The 25,364-nt window shown below is 42.1% G+C and overlaps 1 protein-coding gene and 1 long non-coding RNA gene across 7 annotated transcripts in view; one reads left to right on the plus strand and one right to left on the minus strand.

Annotated features, from left to right (window-relative positions):
- Positions 1–16,295: 16,295 nt before the first annotated feature.
- Positions 16,296–21,556, minus strand: LOC146399611 (uncharacterized). Its single transcript, XR_014818159.1, has 2 exons — positions 21,285–21,556; positions 16,296–19,101 (listed from the first exon to the last, which is right to left on the minus strand). It is a non-coding gene; the product is annotated as an uncharacterized LOC146399611 (long non-coding RNA).
- A 22-nt stretch (positions 21,557–21,578) lies between these two features.
- The window catches only part of LOC146399612 (uncharacterized), a 125,634-nt gene continuing 121,848 nt past the window's right edge, over positions 21,579–25,364 (plus strand). For all 6 annotated transcript variants that reach the window (XR_014818154.1, XR_014818156.1, XR_014818155.1 and 3 more), the window contains exon 1: positions 21,579–22,032. The gene's annotated coding sequence lies outside the window, so the exon portion shown is untranslated. The remainder of the gene's footprint in view (positions 22,033–25,364) is intronic.

Below are 25,364 nucleotides of genomic sequence, written 5' to 3' on the forward strand. Positions count from 1 at the left end.
GACCTCACTCAGTGGGTCCGGGATCCAGGGTTGCTGTGAGCTGTGGTGTCGGTCACAGATGTGGCTTGGATCCCAAGTTGCCTTGGCTATGGTGTAGGCTGGCAGCTGCAGCTCTGTTTTTTTTTTTTTTTGTTTTATTTTGTTTTGTTTTTTGTCTTTTTGTCATTTCTAGGACCGCACCTTCGGCATATGGATGTTCCCAGGCTAGGGGTCTAATCGGAGCTGTAGCTGCCGGCCTATGCCACAGCCACAGCAACACGGGGTCTGAACCATGTCTGCGACCTACACCACAGCTCATGGCAACGCCGGATCCTTAACCCACTGAGCGAGGCCAGGGATGGAACCCACAACCTCATGGTTCCTGGTCGAATTTGTTAACCACTGAGCCACGATGCGGACCCCTGGCCTGGGAACTTCCTTAATGCCAAGGGTGTAGCCCTAAAAGGACAAAAAAAGAAAAAAGAAAAAAGAAAAAAGGGGGACGCAAGTGAAAAGTATCTTCAAGCACTTTGTACTATTCTTTAAGTGTGTCTGTACATCTGAAATTAAATGTATATGTTATAGGATTTAAGGTGCCATTGAATGTAACTAAAAATATGAATGTCTGCAGCTTGGTAAGAAATCGATGACAGCAGCACAGGATCTGAGCTACGTCTGTGACCTACGTCACAGCTCGTGGCAACACTGGATCTGTAACCCACTGAGCAAGGCCAGGGATCGAACCCTCATCCTCAGGGATACTAGTCAGATTCGTTCCTGCTGCACCATGACAGGCACTCCCAGAAAGGTGTTAAATGTTTTACATGCCGTCTAATCTTCAGATGTCTCTATGACTAAGTACTAGTGCTATTCCCTTGGACGAGGAACGAGTCTTAGAGATTTTGAATAATTTTCAGAGTCCTCTATTTAGTAAGTGTTGAGAGATGGAATCTAGCCCTTCTATTCCAAAACTCGCACTCATTGCTGCTGCAAACACCTTCACTGAGGAGGTGTCCTGGTTCTTTCTTGCTTGAGATGTTTCTACTTTCTGAATGTCCACCTGCATCTTCTTATACAGCTATAGCTTAAATTAGTAGTATTAATTATTCCTTATATTCTTTTTGCTTTTCTTTTTTTAAAATTTTGCTTTTTAGGGGCGCACATGGACGTTCCCAGGCTAGGGGTCAAAATCGTAGCCACAGCTGCTGGCCTACACTACAGCCACAGCAACCCTGGATCCTTGACCCACCGAGAGAGGCCAGAGGTCAAACCACATTCCCATGGATACCAGCTGGGTTTGTCACTGCTGAGCCACAGCAGGAACTCCAATTATTCCTTAAATTTCCACATGGAGATTTTATTTTTAAATATGACAAATCTTTCAGAGTGTTGCGAAACTTTTTTCTTTTTATTTTTTCTTTTTATTTAACCACAGCTAATTTTTACTTACAAACTTTGTACGGGTCCTAGCCATCTTTGCTCTAGGAAGAAACAAGGAAAGTACAAGAAAAATTGCTAAATTTACCGTCATGTGAACTCCACATTGTGATTTACTTTTTATTTCAACCAGAAAAAAAACAATGTAAAATTAATGTTGTTCTGGCTGTTTTGGTCATTGACAGTTTGTAGATTTTAAATATACACAAAAAACTTTTTAGAAAAATTAGGAACCACTTGAGAACCAAGAAAATGGCTAGGGAACCAGTATCTGAATTGGTTTTATTTTTTAATTGAAACAGTTACACTTGTTGGCGTTTCTGCCGTGGCTCAGAGGAAATAAATCTGACTAGCGTCCATGAGGACGAAGGTTCATTCCAGGCCTGGCTCAGTGGGTTACGGATTCGGCATTGCCGTGAGCCGCGGTGTAGGTCCAAGATGCGGCTTGGATCTGGCATTGCTATGGCTGTGGTGTAGGCCTGCAGCTGCAGCTCCGATTTGACCCTTAGCCTGGGAACCTCCATATGCCTCGGGTGCACCACTAAAAAGCTGGAAAAGAAAAAAAGAGAAACAGTTACATTTGTCATTAATGCATTATTTGTAAAAATTTGGAGACATCTGAATAATTGCTAATGAATAAGTAATCAGTTAGGTAAAACACTTACTTTATAAAAGTAAAATGAATCTAAACGGTGATGTGAGTGGTTCCCTTCTAAAGAAAATGCTAATCGTCCTTAGTGTATGAATATTAGGCTTAATATTTGAATTTGGAGGGAAGTATCGACAGGTTATTAAAAATGGAAATAAATTACCTTTAAGAGGATAATTTTTTCTTACAGTTTACATTTAATAATTCAAATCGCCTGATGGAAATTCAACGGAAGCATCCAAGGATAATGCATTCAAAGAGAGAAATAAATCTATTCTTGATCATCCTGATCTCGTTATGGAAAATAGCCCACTTTTGCTCTAACACCCCTGACACATCCTTGCAGGAAACTCTCTATGGGGAGCCACCTGGTGACAAGGGCACAGGGCCCAGGACAAAAGGACAGAGAACGGAATTCCCTGATAGTGAGAGAACAGAAATGACCCTGAAATTTACATACCTGCTAAAAGCTTTATGTAAATTCGCAGTAGGCGTTCGCTAGATACCTGTTTTGCAAGGAGGGACCACATTCACTTTACCTACACTCTCCGAAGAGTTTAAAGTGATTAAAGTGAGGCTCAGAAGCACCTGGAATTTAGGAAGACAAGACTCTGCACATTTGTCATCTGCAGGATAATTATTTGTATTATCAAGGAATTTGCGCACTTCAATTTTAAGAGAGGATTTAATTATTTTCAGCTGTCGAAAAGCCTCCAAGAAGCTTTTTTATTAAAAAAAGATTAATACACGAACTGAAATGTTCACTCTAAAATTCAAAGCACAAAACTTTGAAATTCATGTAATAATGCTGACATCCGAAGAAAAATACGGCACAATACATATTAAAAGGATAATAAAAACTGCATGATGAGATGAATCTATTCATAAAATTATAGTGCTCACTTACAATGCCCTCTTTAGGGAGTAAATTTATGTCCCAGCATAAGTCCCTTGGTCCTGAAACACTCCCCTGAAATTCCACCAGCAAAAACACATATTTTGGCTTTGGTAGGTTTTCTTGAAATTCTTCTGTTATGAAAATGTTCTAAGTGACATTAAAATGTAAAGGATAGCTTGAGCAACCCTTCTCTTGTCTCACGCACCCCGGTCATCCTCTCATCCTTCCATAAACAGTCCACGACACACAGAGAGGTTCCTTTCCCCCCTGCAGGATTTCCAGTCTTAAACTTCATAAACTTATTCTGACAAGGATTATTATATATGAGGGGATTAATATCATGAAAAAGTCAAAGGTATAAAAAAATCACATCCCAACCAATAAACGTTGGCAGGCGCAGGCTCTCATTCAGAGCGAGCTTCCAACCAAAACTGTACTGTGAAGACTTGACTGTTCTTTTTTTTCTTTTTTTTTTTTTTTAGGGCTGCATCAGGGGTTGAATCTTAGCTGTAGCTGCCGGCCTACCCCACAAGCACAGTAATGCCAGATCAGAGCTGCGTCTTCGACCTATACCACACAGCTCATGGCAATGCTGGATCCTTAACCCACGGAGCGAGGCCAGGGATCGAACCTGCGTCCTCATGGATCCTAGTCAGATTCGTTTCCACTGTGCCACGATGACTGTTCTGAGCCAGGCTGGGGACATGGATCAGGGAGCTTGTTCACGGGCAGAAGCCTGGCTAACTGTGTTCATCCATCTGGCAATTTCTCGAATAAGAACTGTGCTTTTCCTTCCTATCAGGGACCCGCGACTCCTTCTGAAAATGAAGAGTTATAACTCTGTCTTTGGAATAAATGGATAAAAAAAAGAGAAAAGGATTTCTCTATTGCTTGGGTAAGACGAGTAAGGCTCTCCAATAACAAACTAGGCTTAATTCTAACTCTGTCACATAGCCAGTGATTTGGGACATGTGAACTAGTTTCTCTCAGCCTCATTTACATACCTCAATGGGCATTACCATTTATATATACTCATATTATATACTCATACAAATATCACCAAGGTAATTAAATGAATCAATGTACATAAAATATCCAGCATGTTTCAGCCTTAATAAATGCTTTTACCACCTTCTTCTCATTAGGATTTTATGCATTCAATAATGTTTACATGTGAGTAAACATTAATAACGCTGACAGGGTCTAGCTCAGGGGTTAGGAACTGAAGAGCTGTGTCCACACCCGCCGTCTCAAACCCTGAAGACAGGTCTTTGGAAGAAGGGTCTTTGGGAGGTACTGAGGCTTGCATGAGGCCTTAGGGGTGGGGGCTCGACGATGAGGTTAGCGTCATGCGAGAAGAGGAGACCAGATTCTCCAAGGGAGGAAGCAGCAAGTCCTTCTAAGTCAGGTCAAGACTGGGAATCAGGACTTAGAACTGTGGGCCAGGATTTCAAGACGGATTGCAAACTGCCTGTGTAGGAGGCCCTGGAACAGCGGGGGGCATCTAAGCAGCAGGGTGCATGGCAGAAAGCAGCAGAAAATGAGTTAAAAGTGCGACTTGCTACAACAGCGGCCCAACGTAGGCACTGAACCAGATCGTGTTGAGGACAATCCCTGTGAACCACCCTCCTGGCTTCTCCTCTGCTCTGTATTTTCCAGACTTCCTTGTGCCCGGCATCATACGTAGTTCCCTCCAAAGACCGGTATTCGAAAGAGGCATAGAAAGCAGAAGGCAAAGGCACCATGTCCACTGCCACTGTGGACAAGGTCACGGGCACATCTGGATAGGGACACGGGGTTTGCCCAGGGGCTTCAGTGTGTCCCCGGCAAAACACATTCTGGGATAAAGCGGCTGATGTGCAGGTCATTTGCAGCAGCTTCTCTGTGATTTCTGCTTTGCCAGATTTCTTCGTTTTTTTGGTTTTGGTCGAGTAGGACCGAGATCGAACTTGCATTCAGTAAGAGCTCACAGGTAGCAGAAAAAGATCAAAGATTTAGGAAAAGGGAATCAGTTACTTAGATATCTTTATTTAGATGTTGGTGAGTCACGTGATGAAGTCTCTCCTCATGACCTGGTTGATAAGACGGGAAAGCTGTATATTTAGTGAACGTCCCGGGATCTGGAATGGCAGTGGGTTGGTACTAACCTTGGCGGAAGTTTCCGGTGATAGAATACACATCTTTATCTGTGGAGCTATCTAGTTCCCAAAAGCATCAAAAAACAGCTCAGCTGACTGATCCACAAAATCTGCGAATAACACGTTTCAGGGCAAACATGTCTGTAGATCACTATGGCAGTATAAGAATTGTCATTTTAGAAGATCTTACATTGTAATATTGGGCCGAAACCAGCAAAATGGAATTTAACAAATACATGGTTTTTTTCTTCCAAACATGCATTTCTTTCCAAAGAAGTTTATTTTGTTACATATTCTTCACAATTAGGGTTTGGACTCTCAATAAGGGCTTATTCTTGCCTAAATTTTCTCAATGGTCTTTACAAGAAATATTCACTGATTTAGCAGGATCCTTGTGCCAATATTTACTGTCTCAAGGTTCTGGTTTGAAGTGCTCTCTATTTATTTTACTTGTTTTGTGTCCTAGACAGGAAAGATGCCACAGCCTTGGTCTCAATGGTAAAAGGCAACACTTCGATAATAACTTCGATAATAATAGCTTTCGTAACAGTTGTCCTACTTTCTGGAAGCTCTTCTAAGGGAGAGCTTTAAACTGGGGGTGGGGGTGGGGTGGCAAAACTATATGCATGACTGTGTTTTTCAAAACAGGCTGTGGAAAAGAGTCAGCTTCTATACACAACCAACACAGATAACAGTAGGAGAAAATTAGAAAGAGTGCAGCGTGTCCTCTGAAAGAGCAGCTATGCTTTTATTCAAAATGATGGTTATGACGAAATGTAGCTTTGTGCAAGCGTTTATGCTGTGATAACGATAGTCTTTAAAGAATACAGTTATATTTGCCTTCATTTACAATGACGTAAAAAAATTCATAGGAAAAAGGCTGGAAAGAAATACACAAAATTAGTAGCCCAGTTTTTGGTAGAATAGTAGAATTGTGATAAGTTAAATTTTTTTATTTTATCCAAAGTATATATAATATTGCATAAATTATTTCATGATATTATATTATATTATATTATATTATATTATATTATATTATATTATATTATATTATATTATATTATATTACATCCAAATCACATTCCACAGTCTAAGTGATGCTGGAACATGGAGCTTGGTGGACAGAGAACCCTTTTCCCCCACATGTGACATCTTCCTTTTGTGCCCCATTCTCCCCGCTGTTATTCAACCCTGCATATGTTTTTGTGTCCCTGATGATTTTTATAATGAAAGTTGAATCTCTCATGGGGGCAAGATTTAGGTTTTATTCATTTTCTAAGGCCACGCTTCTGCAGTGCTTTGCACAAAGTGAGTACTCAATAAATGCTTGTTAAATAAACTATCAGAACCGTACGTTAATATACAACATCTTGATCAAAAAACTACTGTCCTCTTAGTGAATGCTCAGCATGTGCTACATTTAAATTATCAGCAATTTCCAATTTCAGGCCAGTTTGTTTAGAAGTGAAAAAAAGTTAAATCATTAAAATGGAAAATGTGGCCCATCCATGGTAACTAATATAAAGAGTGGTCATTTGCCCTATGCAGAATCAATATGATGTTTTTTAACAGAGCTATAAGGACTTTTTTTATTTAAAAATCTGAGAGAAAATTTTCACCTCGAGAGTGAGGAGAATGAAAAATACATATGTGGTTATGCTGAACGATGAATCTATCTTGAGTATCGTTAGCAGATGTGTTCCCTCTGCGTGATTCAAATTACACGTCTTACCGCATTCTGACAACGCAACCCTGAGACGTTTTAAAGAACTAAGCAACACATCTGCAAAACGAAAACACCTATGTGTCGCTGCCTATGTCAGGGAGAGATGTCAGACTATGCGATGATTAGACATTGGATGGGTATCTAAAATATACGCCAGTCTACATAAATGGAAAGAGTTCTACAAGAACAGACACATTCATGTCTTCATTAATGTTCCTACGGCCTTTGTCTTCCCTCCCCCAGGACCCACACTCTGAATTCCACACGGAGAAGGAGACATTCTTCAGATCTGACTGTCATTAATCATGGGTGATCTTGGGTCGGTGACGATCTGGCTTCCACGACAGGGAGGATAATATGTTTCACCAACAGACAATGGCGTTTCCAAAGAAAAATAACCTCTCTTAAGAATACAGAGACTACAAGAACATATAATGGAGCCAAGGATAAGCAAACTGGCAAAAATTCTCGATTACAAGATGACAAAGTAAAAACGTATTTTTATATATATATATATTTTAAATAACAGAGAATCATAAAAAAACATTGATAAGCTCATCAAAGAGGAGATAGGTAACTAGAATTTTCCCTTGGTAGATCTCCTTGGGACTCAGTACATACTGTGACAGTTAACCCTTCAGGACTCATGCTGAGCAAATAACCTAAGATTAACATTTTAATTCATATTATAATCGAAACGTGAATTTTGCAGAATGAGTCTCACTGGGCTAAGACACACTGAACAAATACTACACTGCCTTTTGCATAATGATGAGTTACACTCATTTAAGAGGTTTTACGTAGATTCATGGAGGCTAGGATTTCATTAGCGACAACTCAGTAAGTGTCTAACCTCCTGGCCACAGTGAAATCAGTGTTTTGGAATCAAAACCTGAAGGTGAAATTGTGGTCGTAGGACTCATATATAATCTTGGCCTTTTTGTTTTACTTGTAGCAGACATAATTTTTTCTTATGTTTAAAATAATGCAGCAGAATTGATAAGGTTGAAAAGTACATAGCCTTGGAGTTCCCCTGTGGGTCAGAGGTTAGCAAACCCAGCTAGCATCCATGGGGACACAGGTTTAATCCCTAGCCTTGCTCAGTGGGTTAAGGATCCAGTGTTGCTGTGAGCTGTGGTGTGGGTCATAGATGCAGCTCAGATCTCACATGGCTGTGGCTCCGGCATAGGCCTGCGGCTACAGCTCTGATTAGACCCCTTAGCCTGGGAACCTCCATATACCTCAGGTGCGGCCCTAAAAAGACAAAAAGACCAAAAAAAAAAAAAAAAAGTACATAGCCTGCTATACATTAAATGATACTTTATAATAAAAAAAAATGTGGCTAGTATTGTGAGTTTTAGATAAAAATAGGTCTCCTGGACACAAAAACTTACATTTAGGAAATTAAAAGTTCGTATAAAACAACTGAAGGAACAAACAGCACATAATTGGTGCTAATATGGTAATTAGGCTCTTGAGGAGTGCCAAGGTCAGGCAACGTACTAGCTCCAGCAGATATGTGTGTTGGGAGGAGTTAGCGTGAAGACGTAAAGATTTGTAAAGAAACCTAAGGAAGCATGTTCGTGGGCTGGACTGGGGGGCAGGGGCCATCCCCACTCAGACTGGAAGGGCAGCTGTAAGGAAGCTCATCTCAGGCTGCTCCTGGGGCCAGTCTTTCCCTAGGAGTCGCTCCCTCTCCCGAGTGGTCCACTCCATGGCGGAATGGCCATCTCCTTCCTCCTTGGTGCTCAGTCCTGAGGGTGGGTTAGTTACCTGGAGGCCTACGGTCCAAGCACCTGCCTCCTGCTTCTCCATCACAGTTTGGGGATCCCATTCCACCATAGCAGACCTGCTGGGGTCCACTGGTTGCAGCAGCCCTCTCCCCGGTTAGACTGTGAGCTCACAGCAGACCCCTGCGGACTCCTGCCGGAGAGCCACAGCTGGCTTCAGCCCGAGTCCTCGTCTACTAAGGCAGAGGGCAGAGGTCTAATAAAGCCTGGTGGATACACACATTGCCTTTGGCATCTCGGCAGTATTCCCACGTTACCCTATTCCAAAGTAAACACAGCTCCATTTACGGAGTAGCTGAGGCCAAAAAAATTATTAAGTGTTTATGTCCTAACAACTTAGTGGCCATTGGAAAAAATAATATGCATAAGTTAAAAGATAAATAGTATTTTTATTTTACAAATAAGTAACTACCATTACTCAGTGCTGGAAAATGTGTGCTTGTTGGGCATCACACAACTTCTTAATCCTCATTTCTTGATCTGCATTGGTTTTCACCATGCATGCTCTTTATCACAGCAAGCACCCAAACTCCTGCTTTGCAAAGATGTGCCATTACGGAAAGCAACAGAGCATGCTCTGATGTTGAGATCACTAATTACTCAAGCGAGCACTGTTGGATGATGTCGAGTATCTCTGTGTTTCCTTCACAAGTTCAAAATGCCTTGTGGTGCCCCATGAGTTTGCTGGGTCCCCAGAGGTACCTTGGTGCAGTTTCTGGACCATGTTAATAAGAAAAGTGGTGGCTTGCATGATACACACGAACTTAAGGATGAGTCAAAGAACGCGGCATATTTTTTTCTCGGAAGGGAGTAGTGGGCATGGCAGAAACGCAGTACACTGAGGATCGTTCAGTCCAGTTAATTACGAAGTATAAGTAACGGCTATAATAAGAGCTGTGAGAAAGCTGTCACCAAGGAGCAGTCTCTGGAAGAGCTCAGAGTGAAAGGATGGGTAAAAATGATGCCGGGGTGAGGAAAGCAGGGAGGTAAAGAGTCAAGCAGCCACTGAGTGGCCTGACAGAGGGGCCGCTACGTATGTAAACGGAGAGGTACATTGGGGCTACCGCGGGGCACAGGCTGCTGGGGGGCTCCACCTGCAACCCAGGAGCAGGGGATGAGGACTCTCTCTCTCGACTCCTGGGAACTCGGCTCCATCCATCATTTCGTTCCCTCCCTCCTCCGCAGCTTTCGCGTTCCCTCCCTAATCGCTTCTCCATCACGAGCCCTCTGCATCTGAGTCCTTCCTCGTGGCTCCTAGAAGCGATGTCCGCTCCTGTTCACCGTCCTCCACACGGCAAGCCCAGTGGGCGTTCGTTACCTCACAAATTCTCCAAACCCTGCCTCCCTCCCAACGGCTTCTTTCCGTGCCTCGCCCCCCCGTCTCCTCTCTAGACACAATTTCTCCATCTCCTCTGCAGGCTTCTCTGCCGCTGTTATCTCTTTACATGGAAATTTTCTCTAGAGCTCAGCGTGGCCCTCTTCTCCCTCTGTCCTCAGAGCCCGTGCTCGCCATCAGTTCTCCACTGACTCGCCAGCCTTTGCCCACTCAGGCTCCCCACGTGGACATGTCGTCACACTGGCCCCACTGCCCTCCCACCTGAACAAGAAGCATCATCTGCAGAGCCCAGTGCAAAATGAAAATGCGGGGCCTTTTGTCCAGACATCAGTTGATGACCTCAGAGCATTAAACCAAGCACGGGTCCCTTCTAAGCGTGGGCCATGTGCCCACACTGGTCACTGACCCTTCGTCTTCGACTCCTTTTCACTCTTCCCAAGCTTCCTGTCCTCTAGGAAACCTGCCTGACCAGGTGCCCCTACAAGTCTGAGGGAACACCTTCCCTCCACGGTCCCACGCTCTGCACACCTTGAGTCTGCTCTTCTTACCTCTCTGTGGGCACTGCTGCCCCTGCCTACCTTCGGGATCACACTGCGGCGGTGTTAAGAGCAGGGATGGTGTATGTTTGCATCCCCAGCACTTTGGACCATGCTTGGCAAAATTTAGACCCCAGGGAATGTGGTAATGCAGTGGCACGAAGAGTAGAAAGAGAAATGTACATAGCACCTAGATTTGGATGATGAGAAAGAGGAAAAAACAAACAAACCAACAACCCAGAGATCTGATTCTAGGTGAGCTGGGTGGCGGTTCAAGGAGACAGAAGGGAGAGGAAAATTACAAGTCGAGGGAGTGACCCTGTGGTCTAGAACCGGTTGAAAAACTCAACAAACCTGACCGCCATGGAAATGAACCTTGTTGAATTTGTTTCAAAGTTTACAAAATCTCAAATGAGGAGCAGGAGCACGATTTTACACCTAGGTTAATCCCACCGAAAAAGAAGCTAAAAACGCAGCTTTTCAGATGTGCCCTGTCAGGTGCCTGCTGCCTGTCCTGTGCATGGAGGGGTGTGGCGTGCTGAGGAGGTGGGTGCAGTGTTGCAGGGAGAGTCACAAAGCCTTCGTCTACCAAGTATTTGCCCACCTCTCACCATCCAGACCTTTCCGGCGGAGACCTCGTGGGGGGAGGGGCGGAAACTGCTGCCAGACCACAGGTGCCCCACGGAGCGATGTGTCTCCTTACACACCCAGGGTGGTCTGGCTGAGCCAGTGGTGGCACATCCAGTACCAGGATCATCTACGCCACACGCAAAGCATCCTGGGGATTTCCGTACTATTTGCTGTGGATCCCGTGGAATACGGGTCTCATAAAAACTGGGTTTAAAAATATCCCGCATTTGATCATCCAGCTATCAAACTGGCTGTGTGTGAGCATCTGCATTTTGTAATAAATGAGCACACTGCTGGCACTGGTACCACAGCAAGAGTCCAGAACTCTGTGCCAGCATCGGCAAGTCTCTCAGAGGTATAGTTTTATGCAAAAATTTTGTCTTAAAAACCTGAGGGGGGGAAACAACCACAGGCAAATGAAAGAGTAAATATTGCTAATGTAAAAACTGCGTGCATTATTTCATGCTCTGCCCAGGGTGCTTTGTAGATTTAATCGCAGAAAATGGTCAAAAATAAAAACAAAGGAAGGGAAAATATTGCTGAGGGAGCATAGTGGCTTTCTCTGGTTGGTCCTGAGATGGGGGCAAAAACAGGATAGATGGCAGCCACTCTCCATGTCCTGATGGTCCTAGAATGAGTTCTGCAGAGCTTGTGGCTCAGACTTTCATCATCAGGCGTGGTCTGGCCATTGTCCACGTGCATATTCTGTCTCTCAATAATAACTGACTATGAGGAGCGCATAAGCGGTTGTAGTTAAAGTTGAGGAATCATAGGATTTATGATATGATAGGAGAAAAAATGCAGAGCCTAGGATCATTTTTGAGTGCCTACTATGTTATAAGAATTATTTATGACACCTTTTTTTTTTTCCCATTTTTGGCCACCCCATAGCATATGGAGTTTCCGAGCAGCAGTTGTGACCTACACCAGATCCTTTAACCGACTGTGCTGGCCGGCGATTGAATCTGTGTCCTGGCGCTGCAGAGATACCGCAGATCCTGTCGCACCACAGGGGTCACCCTTGACCCTAACTTTTATATTTGAAATTGAAAACAAGAAACATATTATTGACACCATGCTGAGGTGAAGAAATAGACCCACAAGAACTGAACTTGTATTTGAATGTGTTGGTTTCACTGGGTGGAAGAGGACTTGCAATGACTTCTAACGCTACATATGTGTATAATGCAATTATGTTATGAGCATATTGGTTGCTTTAATTATGAGTAAGAAGTAACCCAGCTAGACTTTTCTTCAGCAATAGACGAGCATTCCAGTGCAGCGTGATGGTCATACGGGGTCTGTAGGTCGGATGGAGACACACGGGAGACCATCAGGGCTCCATTCTGCAGAGTCTCAAGCCCCGGCTACAGGTGGTGGTTCTTCTCTGTGGCTGCAAGATGCCTGACAACATACCCACTCTCAGAGAGAGAGAGAGAGAGAGACAGAAACACACAGGGAAGAAAAAGCTATACTACTATTTTCCTCAGAAGCACTAAACAATTTTAGTTTTCCTCATCAAATATCCAGGAAAAATCTGTTCCTATTGAACTGACCCAGATTGTGTCTCCTTGAGCCATGAATGGAAGGTGGCGTTGACGTCATGTTGGTAAAGAGTTTAGACTCGAGTCCTGTGCCCGCCTAGAACCAGCGCTGGCACCAGGTCCCCAGAGGTACACGGACTGCATGGAGTTAAGGGATGGACAGCATGGAAACTAAATCAACTGGGAGAAGAAACTACAGCATCCAGTAGACGAAGACGCTCTCCTTGTAAAGAAGGTATCACCAGTGATTGCACGCTCTGTCATCTCAAAGCACTTTTAAAATATCAATTTTTATAGTTTCCTTAGAAGTTCAGGATATATGTTCTTCAATATTAACTTTTTTTTTTTTGTCTTTTTGTCCTCTTTAGGGCCGCACCCTTGGCACATGGAAGTTCCCAGACCAGGGGTCTAATCGGAGCTATAGCTGCCAGCCTACGCCACAGCCACAGCCACACCAGATCCGAGCCGCGTCTGCAACCTACACCGCAGCTCACGGCAATGCTGGATCCTAAACCCACTGAGCGAGGCCAGGGATCGAACCTGCAACCTCATGGTTCCTAGTCAGATTTGTTTCCACTGTGCCACGACGGGAACCCCCTTAAATATTAACTTCTTAATGTTTGAATAGATTAACGTTATTCTGATTAATAAAATACACTCATATTCAATGCCAAAGAAAGTTGGAAAATAAAGCAAAATTTAGAATTGCCAATAATCTCTGTGCTCAGAGAAGACCACAAATAATATTTTTGATCTGTTTCCTACTAGTATGGCTTGTGTGTGTAATGTTATTATTATTATTATTATTATTATTATTATTAGTCTTTTTGCCATTTCTTGGGGCGCTCCTGTGGCATATGGAGGTTCCAGGCTAGGGGTCGAATCAGAGCTGTAGCCGCCGGCCTACACCACAGCCACAGCAACACGGGATCTGAGCTGCGCCTGTGACCGACACCACAGCTCACGGCAATGCCGGATCCTTAACCCACTGAGCAAGGCCAGGGATTGAACCCTCAACCTCATGGTTCCTAGTCGGATTCATTAACCACTGCGCCACGACGGGAACTCACTCCTGTGTGTAATGTTATTATTGAAAGCACCCATTCTCAGCTGTGTTTCTGTGTCCTAACTTTTAAGTTATAATTCACTAATACTGTAATTCATCTTCATACATTTTTTAAAATTTGTACTTATTATTTCTCACTTCTTCAGCTGAATGTTTATTTCATTCCTTCTTCATTCTTATTCAGTTACATTAAATTTTAAGTGTATAGGTTTTTTTAAAAACATGGCTTTGACCACACTGAATGTATTTTTATCCAGCGTTCCAATTGTCAATGTTTTACAGCTCTCACTTTCCATCTACCCAATAATTAATCGGAGTCATCATTTATAATATTAAATGCTAGAGGGGCTTTTGGTTATGTTAACTTTCCTCACTCAGTGTCTCTTCAGACTTTTGCCCACTAATTTTAGCGTCTATGATAATTCTTGCCTGAAATAAATTTGATTGTAATGTTTGTAAATGGTGATTTCCTCTTTTCACCATTCCTTCTCTATTTATATGCTGGCGTTATACCGTAAGGAAAAGCTTTTCCTTCTCTCTCATTTATTTGTTTTGATTATTTATATTAGGAGAGACTCATGGATATTTGTTTTATTTTATGAGCTACAATTCATTACTGTCATTAACAGTTTTAGACCTCAAATTGTCCCACATTCTCCCTGCATTTATAAATAGTTTGCTCCACATTCTTATTACATACTCTTTAGCACAACAATTTATGTTTACTTCAGATTTTCCAATTTTATTGACCCAATAAAGTCTACTAATAACAATAAACTAAATTTCTGTATGCATTTATGTGATAGTTTAATGAAACCGACTCTTCTGTACCTATAAAGAGATTTTTAAAGTGTTATAAAGTGTAGTGAGTTACTAAGATGTACATGGTTTCTGTGTTTCAATGGTCTAACTCACCACCCGTTTCTTCTGCATCTATAAAAAACAATAGTACCTATTCCTCAAAAAAAAAAAAAAAAAAAAAAAAAGGCATTAAAGTACCAGACTATTACACATAAAATCCATTGTAGTTGACTGTTACACAGAAAACCTATTTAGGTCAGCACTCATTCTAATTAATCATAATTATAAAATCAGCAATATAGGAAAAATAAGATCTAGTTACACCCCCCCCAAAAAAAAACACCCCAAGCCCAAACTCCCACACCTTTCGTGTGCATTGTGGCGATTACCAAGAGAAAATAGTAACCATTATTCCTGAAAGTTTACTGCCTCCAACACTATGTCTGGCAATGACATTATGAGCCCTGCTTTGCTTCTATTTTCATTTGCTTGTGTTAGCACACTTCATTTTCTATGCTGATGCAATTTCCCCAAGGCTGTTCTACGCCTCTGGTCATTTGAATAAGAGGAAATTTACACGTCCACGCTTGTGTCACCTCTGACGAAGAGTGCCTTATGTTTGTTTCTGACAAATTACTATCAGTTAATATACAGACAATTTATGGTGGTGATGAGAATGAACCTGGAAAGGGGATGGTTTGAGGTTTATAAAGTAAACTCAGCTAATGCCGGTCCTGCCTAATAAATCAACATCCAGTGCTCTGCTATCAAATACTAATTAATTCTTCCTTTCCTCCCTCATATTAATTTAGTGTCATTCCAAGTCTTCAGGGGAAAGTGCTTGCAGCTTTCATTAGGAACACGCTTACGCCATGCCAGAGATTTTTATTAATTGCAGTAAATGCACTGATTTTGGACAACCAAATTTAGAAAAGAAAGATGAGTTTGGAAGACAGCTCTCCCCTTTGGCAAGTATGATATTTCAGGATCTCAATAAATCTTTCTGAACCTAATAGAACTGGAAGTAATTTTTTCACATCTTTTTTAATACTCAGTCTGGTAATCCAATTACAAGGACTCTTATATTCCAACATTCATATTAACATCAACTTCAAAATACCAAATAAGATAAATGCAACAGATTAGTTCGGTATTCCTAGTCATAATATGATATTTCGCCCTATGATAAAGACTATGTTTGTATGTAATTTATATTCACAGATGGCCAAAAATATCCATTTAAACATTTTAGAACTCTGGTAGCCAGTTGAATCTCCTGTGTATAACTGCAAATACTTTTGGATATTTTAACTTTTTCCTCAGTTTACTGATTTGAAAACCACATGCTGGAGCCTTTTTTGTAACAATTTGATCTGGTGAGGAATTAAACAGAAAGTCAAGATGCTGTATGGCTTGACTGGCTGATTAACCCTTTGGTGAACTTAAATATCTTGGCCATTCATCATCCTTTGCTAGGCACAAAATGTGAAAACAGATCCTCAACCCCAACTTTCTTGTTATAGAAGAACAGAAAAATTACAGGTTATAAAGGAGGAAAACGCAACAAGTGGTAAATTCTGCCTCAAAGGCTGAGGGGATCTGCAGTAATGGAGTGTCTCTGAGTTCATGACCAAAGCCACAACTAGAGAGGCTGGGGACACGGCAAAGAAGGATTACCTCCATGGGGAGGCACAGCTTTCCCAATAACCTGGGTCAGAAACAGGACAGCTCTGGAATGTTCTTTCCAAATGAATGCTAGCTTTAGTGCATGTAGATTTTTCATTCTTTATTGAGATTTTTCACACAGTTCCACAGTAACGCACAAACGTTTTTGGATGTCACTGCATGCTTGGAAAGAGCCCTCTACTTTATTCTCTGGCAAGACCTGGAGTGGACACAAGAGTTCTCAGCCTGTTCAGGTGGGGAATGAATCAGAGATTCCGGCAGGCCACCTTGACCTTGGGCCCAGGTGCTTCAGTGTTCCATTTGCAACCTGCCTGAGGCTGGCTCAGCTATTTAGGGAAAACTCGGGACCCACAGGTCCCTTAGAATAGGGAAAAGGATTAGAAATAATGCTGCATAAACGACAGGATGAAAATAATATAGTTGTTTGGGGAAACTCTATTATTTTAATACCACCAAGGTAGTATTCAGCATACCATAAGAAGTAAAGCAGCTTCCAAAACGTGTAAAAGATACGAACAGGGGAAAAATACACCTACTCAGCAAATTGGGTTCAATGTGTGTAAGGTTCAAAGAAAGACAAAGAGCTGTAAAATCTCTTGGTCAAGGGTTACCATGCATTTTAAATGACGAGCTGCCAAAAGGTTACCGTAGAAATAAGCTTTGCTAGAAACTATTCATTTAAATGCTAGATGCTCAAATAAATCAATTCTGTTAAGGACATTGAGAAAGGGAGGGAAAAATCAATCTTCCCTTTAGATTTTGTTTAGATCGCCGGACATGGAAATATGTGAACCTGCTTCACCGTTTAGCTTCCATTTTATTAGTGAAATAGAACTGAAGAGTTCCCTTGCTGTTATACACAACCATATAAATTGGGTATGTGTCATTATCTCTAAACACCCATAGAGTTTTGTACCTACTCAGCAACATTTTTATGTTCTTCTGAAATTCCTACGACCATGTAATTATATATCGGAACAATTCTCCTTGTTTCTTAAGGGAATTCTCTTCATATCTAAATTTATTACGAAAGTGTTACTATTTCTAGCACCTGAAGGTTATATTAAAAACAGAGACATATGGGGAATTTTAGCTCAGAAGGTCTCATTCTCAGGACTCTGAATTGCATTGAAGAAGCAACATGGAAGATACATGGTTAAAATTTCTGGCACATTTTTCATCTTTCTACAGCACTTAGCACTAAACATCTTGTGACAGAGATGTTTTATTCTGGCTATATCTCCTCCAAGGATGTGAGGGGCTTGTCATTAGTTTCCTTGTTTTGTTATCCTTCTATCCCCCAGAGCAGAATTTCACAAAGTATGCTCCTTGATGGTAATAGGTTTTAAGAACAATGAAGGGTCTCCATCATTTAAGCAAAGGAAACGTGGGCTAATGTAAGCAATTTTTTGGAGTTAATATCCTATAAATCCTCAAAGGTTGAGTACATTCTGGCGCGAACCCCAACCAACTTGACTGCCTGTTGAAGTGCTTTGCTCTCGCGGCAGTGAAGACACAGAACCCTGCCTGGTGCACGGAGCCTCTGTGCCTCAGGCCATCATTTCCTTCTCCGTCCCAGATCCACCAAGTCACCGCTTGCATTCAGCAAACACAAAACCGCTCTGCCTGTTTTAGAAGGTGATGCTAACGCAAGGATAACGTAGCTTCCTTTGTATCTGTCTTCCTTCGCCCATTAATGTGTTTTTGACACACATGTTACTGATAAAAGTAAGACTTGGCTTTTATTGCTGGGTAAGGAGGTCACAAGTCGTCCACTTGTTCCGTTAGTGAGCATTTGCTTTGGCTTCAGTTTAGGCTGTTAGGTGTAAAGCTACTCTGTGCAAGTCTTTGTCGACATGTTTTAATTTCTTTTTGGTAAACGCCCAAGGGTAGAACTGCGGAGTCATTTGTTAAATACATTTTTAGCTTCTGAGAAACTTTCAGGTCACTTTACATCCCCACCAGCGATGTATGAGATTTCCTGTTGCATGTCATCAGCACTTAGTGTTACCGGTTTTTTAATTTTAGAAATTCTATGGTGTGTGGATATTTTATTCCAGAAATTCTATTTTGTGGGGTCTAGAATTGGCATTTGAACTGAAAATTAAGATTTTATTATTTTTACTTCTCTATTAATACTTATCATTTCTTGTGCATTGAAAACATGTTTTGATTTATTTATTAAAAACACATATAATGGCTGCTTTAAAATCTTTGCCTATCCGGGGAAACATTTGGTTCATCTCAGGATCCGAATCGACTGATTTTCTTTCCTTCTGAGGATGTGTTCTCTTCCCCCGCTCCTTCCTATTAACTGCCGACTATATCCTAGTATGCAGAATAGTACTTTGAGGAGATCTGGAATTCTGCAGCGTTTCTCTGGTGAATATTGTTTTCTATCTCTTAGTCGACAATCTTCTTGGCTGAGTTTGAGCTGAGAACTCTGCCCTTAGGAAGTGGCTCAGGTCTTAGCCCAGATCACACATCTTTAGCTGAGATGTTTTTAGTCTGTCCTACACGTGTGCTTTCAGGGGTCGGTCAGAGATATGGGTAGAAGTACTGGGGTGTGTGTGTGGGGGGGAGGGTTCTGCATGACACAGACAGGGAACTCGGCCCAAGGCTACAAGTGAAAGAAGCTGCAGAGCCCCCAGCCTCCGGTCTTTGAATGTGCGCTTTCTTCACCAGTCTCTTTGCTGCTGCGCACTCTCCACGAGGTTGCTTTGTGGATCATGTCCAAGATTTTCAGTTGCATTTTGCAGGGGGTCATCTGGTAGGGACTTAGTTTGTCATATATAGAAGCAAACATTCATCCAAGTTGTAGCTTATATTTTCTCACTCCTGGCATGCTTTAATAAACAGAATTTCTCAATTTGAATGGAGACCATCTTAAAAAACAAACAAACAAACAAACTTTGAGTACTGCTAACTGTGCTGCATTTACCTAATCCAGGCAATGGAGATTTCCTTCTACATTTCCTATATCTTCCCAGGAAGATTCAGGGTTTTAACTTTCTCATTCTGAACTACAATCAGCCAAAATTGATTTTTATACGTAATATGGTTATTCATCAGCATTTTTTATGGAAGTTATATTGGATTATAACATTCACTTCATCTGTGCAGCATTATATTTCTGTTCTGTTTACACTGCAGCATGCTCACCATCAAACATTTAGTTTCTGTCATTGTCACTGCACGATTGTTGATCAGAAATTTTTACCAGTGAAAACACGTTGATATTCATTTTTACTTCTAATACAGTTAAGTAGCTATAGTTCAGTGTAGCTAAGCAACTACACAGAAAATAATTCCAAGTAAATACTAGGTACAGACCCATAATTTAAAATTTTCATTTTTAGAACTAACTCAAATACCTTCATATTAGACACAAGAATGAAAAATCAGCTGTCACCAATTAATCAGTCTGTAAGTAAAAGTACCAACTATGCTGGATTGTTAAAATGACATCAACAAAAATATTTTGATCAAATTAACTTTTCTCAGGCAACTAAATTTAGTTTCTCAAGTCAAGCATGTAATTAGAATGCTTTGCTTTCTTGTATATATACACTTTACACATTAAGTATGCTTGAAATAGTTTCTATTTTATGAATTAAAACAGAAGAGTAATCTTTAGTCCTTAACCTTTATGAATGAAGCTCTAAACATACAAAACTTAGCAACTAATCTAGAAGCTTTCATTGAATGTAAATATATATATATATATGGGGGAGGAGGAGAGAGAGAGAGAGAGAGAGAGAGAGAGAGCGCGCGCGCGCGCGCGCCAGGGATCGAAGCCAAGTCACATCTGCAACACACGCTGCAGTTATGGCAACGCTGGATCCTTAATCCACTGCGCCTAGCTGGGGATCAAACTGGCAATGCCACAGAGACAAGCCAGGTCATTAACTCACTGTGCCACAGTGGAAACTCCATAACTGACTATATCTTATAAAAATTAAGCCTACGATCCTCAGTTATTTTTGCAACACTATAGTCTGCATTGCCTCTTTAACTATACTATAAATGGAAAAAGATGAAAAGAGCAAAAATAAACAGCTGAAAATAAGCAGCTTAGAAAAAGAGCTAATAATCAAAACAATAAAGTACTGATATGTTACAAAGAATAAGCAAAAACATATCTCAAGTAAAATGTAAACTTCATATTTATTAATATTTCTATAAAAAGCTTAGCTTTATAAAATATTTTCCATAGTGCTTAACCTATACATGATAGGCACACTGGTATTCTTGGCATTACCTGTATTTAATTTTATGCTTTCTTAAAAGTACGTTTTCTATCTTCCTCATCCCTCTATCCCCAACTGTAATATTTTTCAAAATGTGATTAATGATGTTCATTGTATTGTAAAGAGTCTCATAGATTGCCAAGATTAAAAACTTTATCTAATGACCCCCAGATGCAATAGTACTTTGCGAAAATAAACCAGGTAGTTTCCATATGCCCTTTATATCTGTCGAACTTTATCTTAACAATTAATTTTGATTAAGAAAAAAAGTTCAAATCAGAGTATGTTTCAATACAACTACAATTTCAACAGTTGTTGGTGCTTGCACATTTTCATTGCTCAGTGAATAGCATTAAAGGGGATTTAAAAAAATAAAACCAATAAAATGTGAGTAAATATAGCTGAATAAGCAAAAAATAAGATGTCATTGACTAGAACCCTATTTTATACTGGACTGCATGTGCATTTCCCCCTCTTCTCTTTCCCTTGTATTTCTTTTTCCAATTTAATTTTAAAAAATGAAAATTAATATTACTTGGGAAATGATGTTTTCGTTTTTCTCTTGTAACATATCTATTATTATGCACTTTAACTTTCTGATTATGTAATGGTTAATTTTTGATGTCACAAGGGAGGTGGCTGTGAATGAGATGAACATTTAAATCAGCAGACCGACCAAAGCAGAGAGCCTGCCCTAATGTGGTGGGCCGTGTCCAATCAGTTGAAGGCCCGACTAGAAGAAAGGGGCTGACCAGTCCCTGAGTAAGAGGATTCCTGCTGCCCACCGTTAAACTGCTGACACGGCCACTTTTCCTTACCTGGGCCCCAGGTGAAGCTGGCCTCTTCTTGCGTCTGGGGCCTGAGGGCCTTGCTCCTGGTGCCGCACCATCCGCTCTCCTGGTCTCTGGCTTGCTGACACATCCCTCGGCTACATGATCTGCAGATCACGGCACTCCTCAGCCTCCTATCACAGGCGCCAATTCCTTTGGATAAATCTCACCTATTTAATCAACGATAGAGACATTTCCAGGCCAAGGCCGCCGCCTGCCTGGGGGCGGAACCTGAGCTTCCGGCCTTGGCAGGTTGTGGGGGGGACCGGAAGTCGGGGACCGGAAGTCGCCCCGCCGTGCTGTCTGCCCGAGGTTCCGCGACTTGGGCGGGTGTCACTGAGCTGCCGGCGGCGGGCGGAGGCCCGAGGGGAAGGCAGCTCCCGGGCCCAGCAGGCTGATCGGGAAGAAGACTGATTCTGTGCTCACCGTACTTATGACCTGCAGTATCCGGGTCGGAGGCCGGACCGCACTAATTCTCGCGGCGCCGGCCGCCTCGTGCTTTCCCAAGATGGGCTCCGTAGAGCAGTTCAGGCCAAGCTGCCCTTCGCTCGTGGTCGCCTTTCTCTTACCTCGGGACGAGGCAGTGCACGCGTGGTGAAGGCTCGGCGTTTCCGCCGCGTGCGGCGTTGCAGCACCTGCCACAGTACCTGAGGCTCATTGCAGACACGAGGCGCCCAGCCCGGCGGGAAGCCGAGAAGGCAGGGGAGACGCCCCACGCTGCAGGAGCTGGTTTCAGGTAAGCTGGTTTCAGATTATGCCGGTTTTGAGATCCCTGATTCCAGGGGCAGTTTCGAAGGCACGACTAAGGTTTCACCGGTCGAGCCGTGCCTGGTCCCCGTTGTCCTCGGGCCCCTTTGCCTGCAGACCTTCATTCAGTCGGGTAGAGAAGAGTGGTGGTGTTGGCCCCGAGTTTAGCGTCTGGTTTTCCTCTGAGAGAGGCTGCTGGCGCTGGGGCCTCGCAGGAGCCCGGAGCTGTGGTCAGACTGTTGAAACAGCGGGCTGCACCTCCTGGCGTGCGTGGTGTCCTCCCAGCAGCTCTGTGACCAGCCCTGGCCCTTCGCCGTGTTTGCAGAAACTGGGGCTTGGAGGGAGGTGGTAACTTCCTTACCTTCGCCGGACCCCCAGAGCACCTGGCCTGGCTGGGGTAGGCTGTCCTTGGCTCCACAGAAGGACCTGCTGCCCCCAGGCTCCCTGGCCCCGGCAGTGCTCCATGGTCATCCAGTTTGTTGTGCCTCCCAGATCCTTGGCTTTTGCCAGATGCCGCCCAGTCCCAGGTCAGAACCTGCTCCACAGACTGTATCTTCCGAGAAAGAGCAAAAGCTACCGGCAATCTCCCCACTACCAATGCCTCCCTCTTGGTCTGGTCCCTAGGTTACCAAATCCCATGGGAGGACAGGGGGCTGTCATTACCTTGTGCTTCACCCACAAGCCAGAGCACTGCTCGGGCCCCACTTTCCTACCTCCTCCGCTGCCTGTCATGTTAGAGCTACTGAAGGAGTATGGTCAGATACATGTATGTTCTGTTAAAAAACTGCTTGAAAAACCGTCATGTTCTTTTGCTGCGGGTACCAGCCAGAATGCAGACAGAGAAGGAGCAACAGCTGAGTCAGGGGAGTTTGGGGATAAAGTCTTTTTATCCTTCTGCAAATAGTTTTCCTGCTCTGTTACTTCACATGCACAGTAAAGGGAAGAGGAGTGTGGATCCAGCAAGGAGGAGAGACCCGAGGAGCTGATGTGTGGGCCTCTGCCCAGGAGCATCTGTCCAGCTTCTGTCCAGCAGATTGCTGCTGGAGAAAGGGGTGGAAAGATCACCCTCAGCACTGGCTGTCTGAAGACCCAGGAGCATTTACAGATGCAGCTTTCTCCCTCCTCTCCCTTCCTCAGACTCTGGCGCCTCTTTTAGACTCCTGGACCTGTGATGAAAGCGTCTGCAACTGCTAGCCCTCAGAATGAAAGGATGGGAGCCACTGCAGCTGTCAGGGGCAGGAGGCACATCTCTGATGCATGGAAAGGCTTGATTGCGCTTAATTTTTATTTATTTGGCTTAAGATTGAAATTTGAATTTAAAAATAAAAACTCAAATTTTGTGGGATGCAGCAAAAACAATACGTAGAGGAAAACTTACAGCACTGAACTCATATATCAAAAAGAGAATAGACCCAAAGTCCATAATGAAATCTTCCACTTCATGAAATTAGAGAAAGAAGAGGAAAACAGATTTAAAGAGTACAGAGGTATAAAGAGTTTAGACAGCAGAAATAAATTGAAAGAGGAAAACAAAATCAGTGACACTAAAACCTCATCATTTGAAAAAAATAAATGGTAGTCTTTTCGCTAGGGTTAACCAAGAAAGAATGAGAAGATAAAAGTTACTCATATAAGAAATGAAATTGAAACCATCACTAATGATCCTGTGAACATTAAAAGAAATACTGTGAAATATTATTATTAAATATCATGCAAACTCTGTGACCTGCAATTAGATAAATGTAGTAACTCCCTGAAAGACACAATGTAATAAATTTCCCATAAAGACATGTAGATAATCTGAATAGGGCCAGATATATTAAAGAAATTGAATTAATAACTTTCCAAAGTGAAAACATCCACTGTAGGTGGTGGCACTGGTGACTTTCATCAAACATTTAAAGAAAAATACTTTTTCTCAGTAATCTCTTTCAGAAAATAGAAGCAGAAGTAATAATTCCTACTTGTCCTGTGAAGCCAGCATTACCCTAACACCAAACCAGATGAAGAAATTACAGGAAAGGAAAACTGCAACATTTCTTAAAAATATAGAAGCACAGCATTGCTGTGGCTGTGGCATAGGCCAGCAGCTGCATCTCTGATTTGAGCCCTAGCCTGGAAACTTCCATATGCCACACGTGTGGCCATAAAAAGAAAAAAAATTATGCAGAAGCAAAATTCTCAACATTATGTTAACAATAGGAATTACATACTGTAATTACTACATACCACGCCAAGTGGGATTTATCTCAGGTCTTCAAGGATTTGAAAGTCAATTAATATAATTCATGTTATCCACAGACTAACGGAGGAAAATCATATGATCACATCAATTGATGCAGAAAAAATGTATGACAAAATCCAACACTTAATTCTTAATTAATAAGAATTCTTAGAAAATCAGGAATAAAAGAGAACTTCCTTGACTTTATAAAGAATATCTACAAAATATCTACAGCTAACATTATACATAATCGTAAGGAACTAGAGGCTTTCCGCCTAATGTAGAGGACAATGCGGACATACCCCTCTCATTACTCCTGTTCAGCATCAAATTGGAAGTCTTAGCTAATGCAATAAAACAAGAGAAGGAAATAAAGGTTTACCTATAGGATCGAAAATGTAAGATTGTTCACAGATGACATGATTGTCCATGATGAAAATCTGAAAAAAGTCAACCAAAAAACTCATGGAAATAATGATTATAGCAAAGTTCAGGATATAAGATTAATATAGGCATTTGCTTCCCTATATAACCAGCAATGAGCAGTTAGAACTTGAATTTAAAAACACAATACCACTTATGTGAGCATCCGAAAGAGAGATGCACATAGAAATAAATCTAACAAAATACGTACAAGATCTACATGAGGAAAACTACAAAGGTCATGAAAAAAAAGTTGGAAATTCCCATGTGGTGCAGTGGGTGAAGGATCTGGTGTTGCTACCGCTGTGGCGCAGGTTGCAACTGCCATGCAGGGGAAAAAATGGTCAAGGAAGAACTAGATAAATGGAGAGACGGTCCCGTTTAAGACTCTACATTTTCAAGACATAAGTTGTTCCCAACTTGATTTATACATTCAATGCCATCGTGGTAAAATCCCAGTGAGTTATTTTGTAGATATCAACAGATTGATTCTAAATTTTATATGGAGGGGACAAAGACCCAGAATAGCCAACAGTATTGAAGGAGAACAAAGTTGGAGACACATACCACTAAGCTTTAGGACTTACTGAAAGGTACAATGATAAAGACACTATGGTGTTGGCAAAACAAAGGCCAGGTAGATCAGTGGAACGGAATGGGGGCCCAGCAGTAGA

The sequence above is a fragment of the Sus scrofa genome, chromosome 10 (genome assembly GCF_054392235.1).
Source record: "Sus scrofa isolate SSC_HxYL_T2T_F1_AM1 chromosome 10, Sscrofa_HxYL_maternal_Yorkshire_Landrace_v2.0, whole genome shotgun sequence".
Classification (NCBI taxonomy): domain Eukaryota; kingdom Metazoa; phylum Chordata; class Mammalia; order Artiodactyla; family Suidae; genus Sus; species Sus scrofa.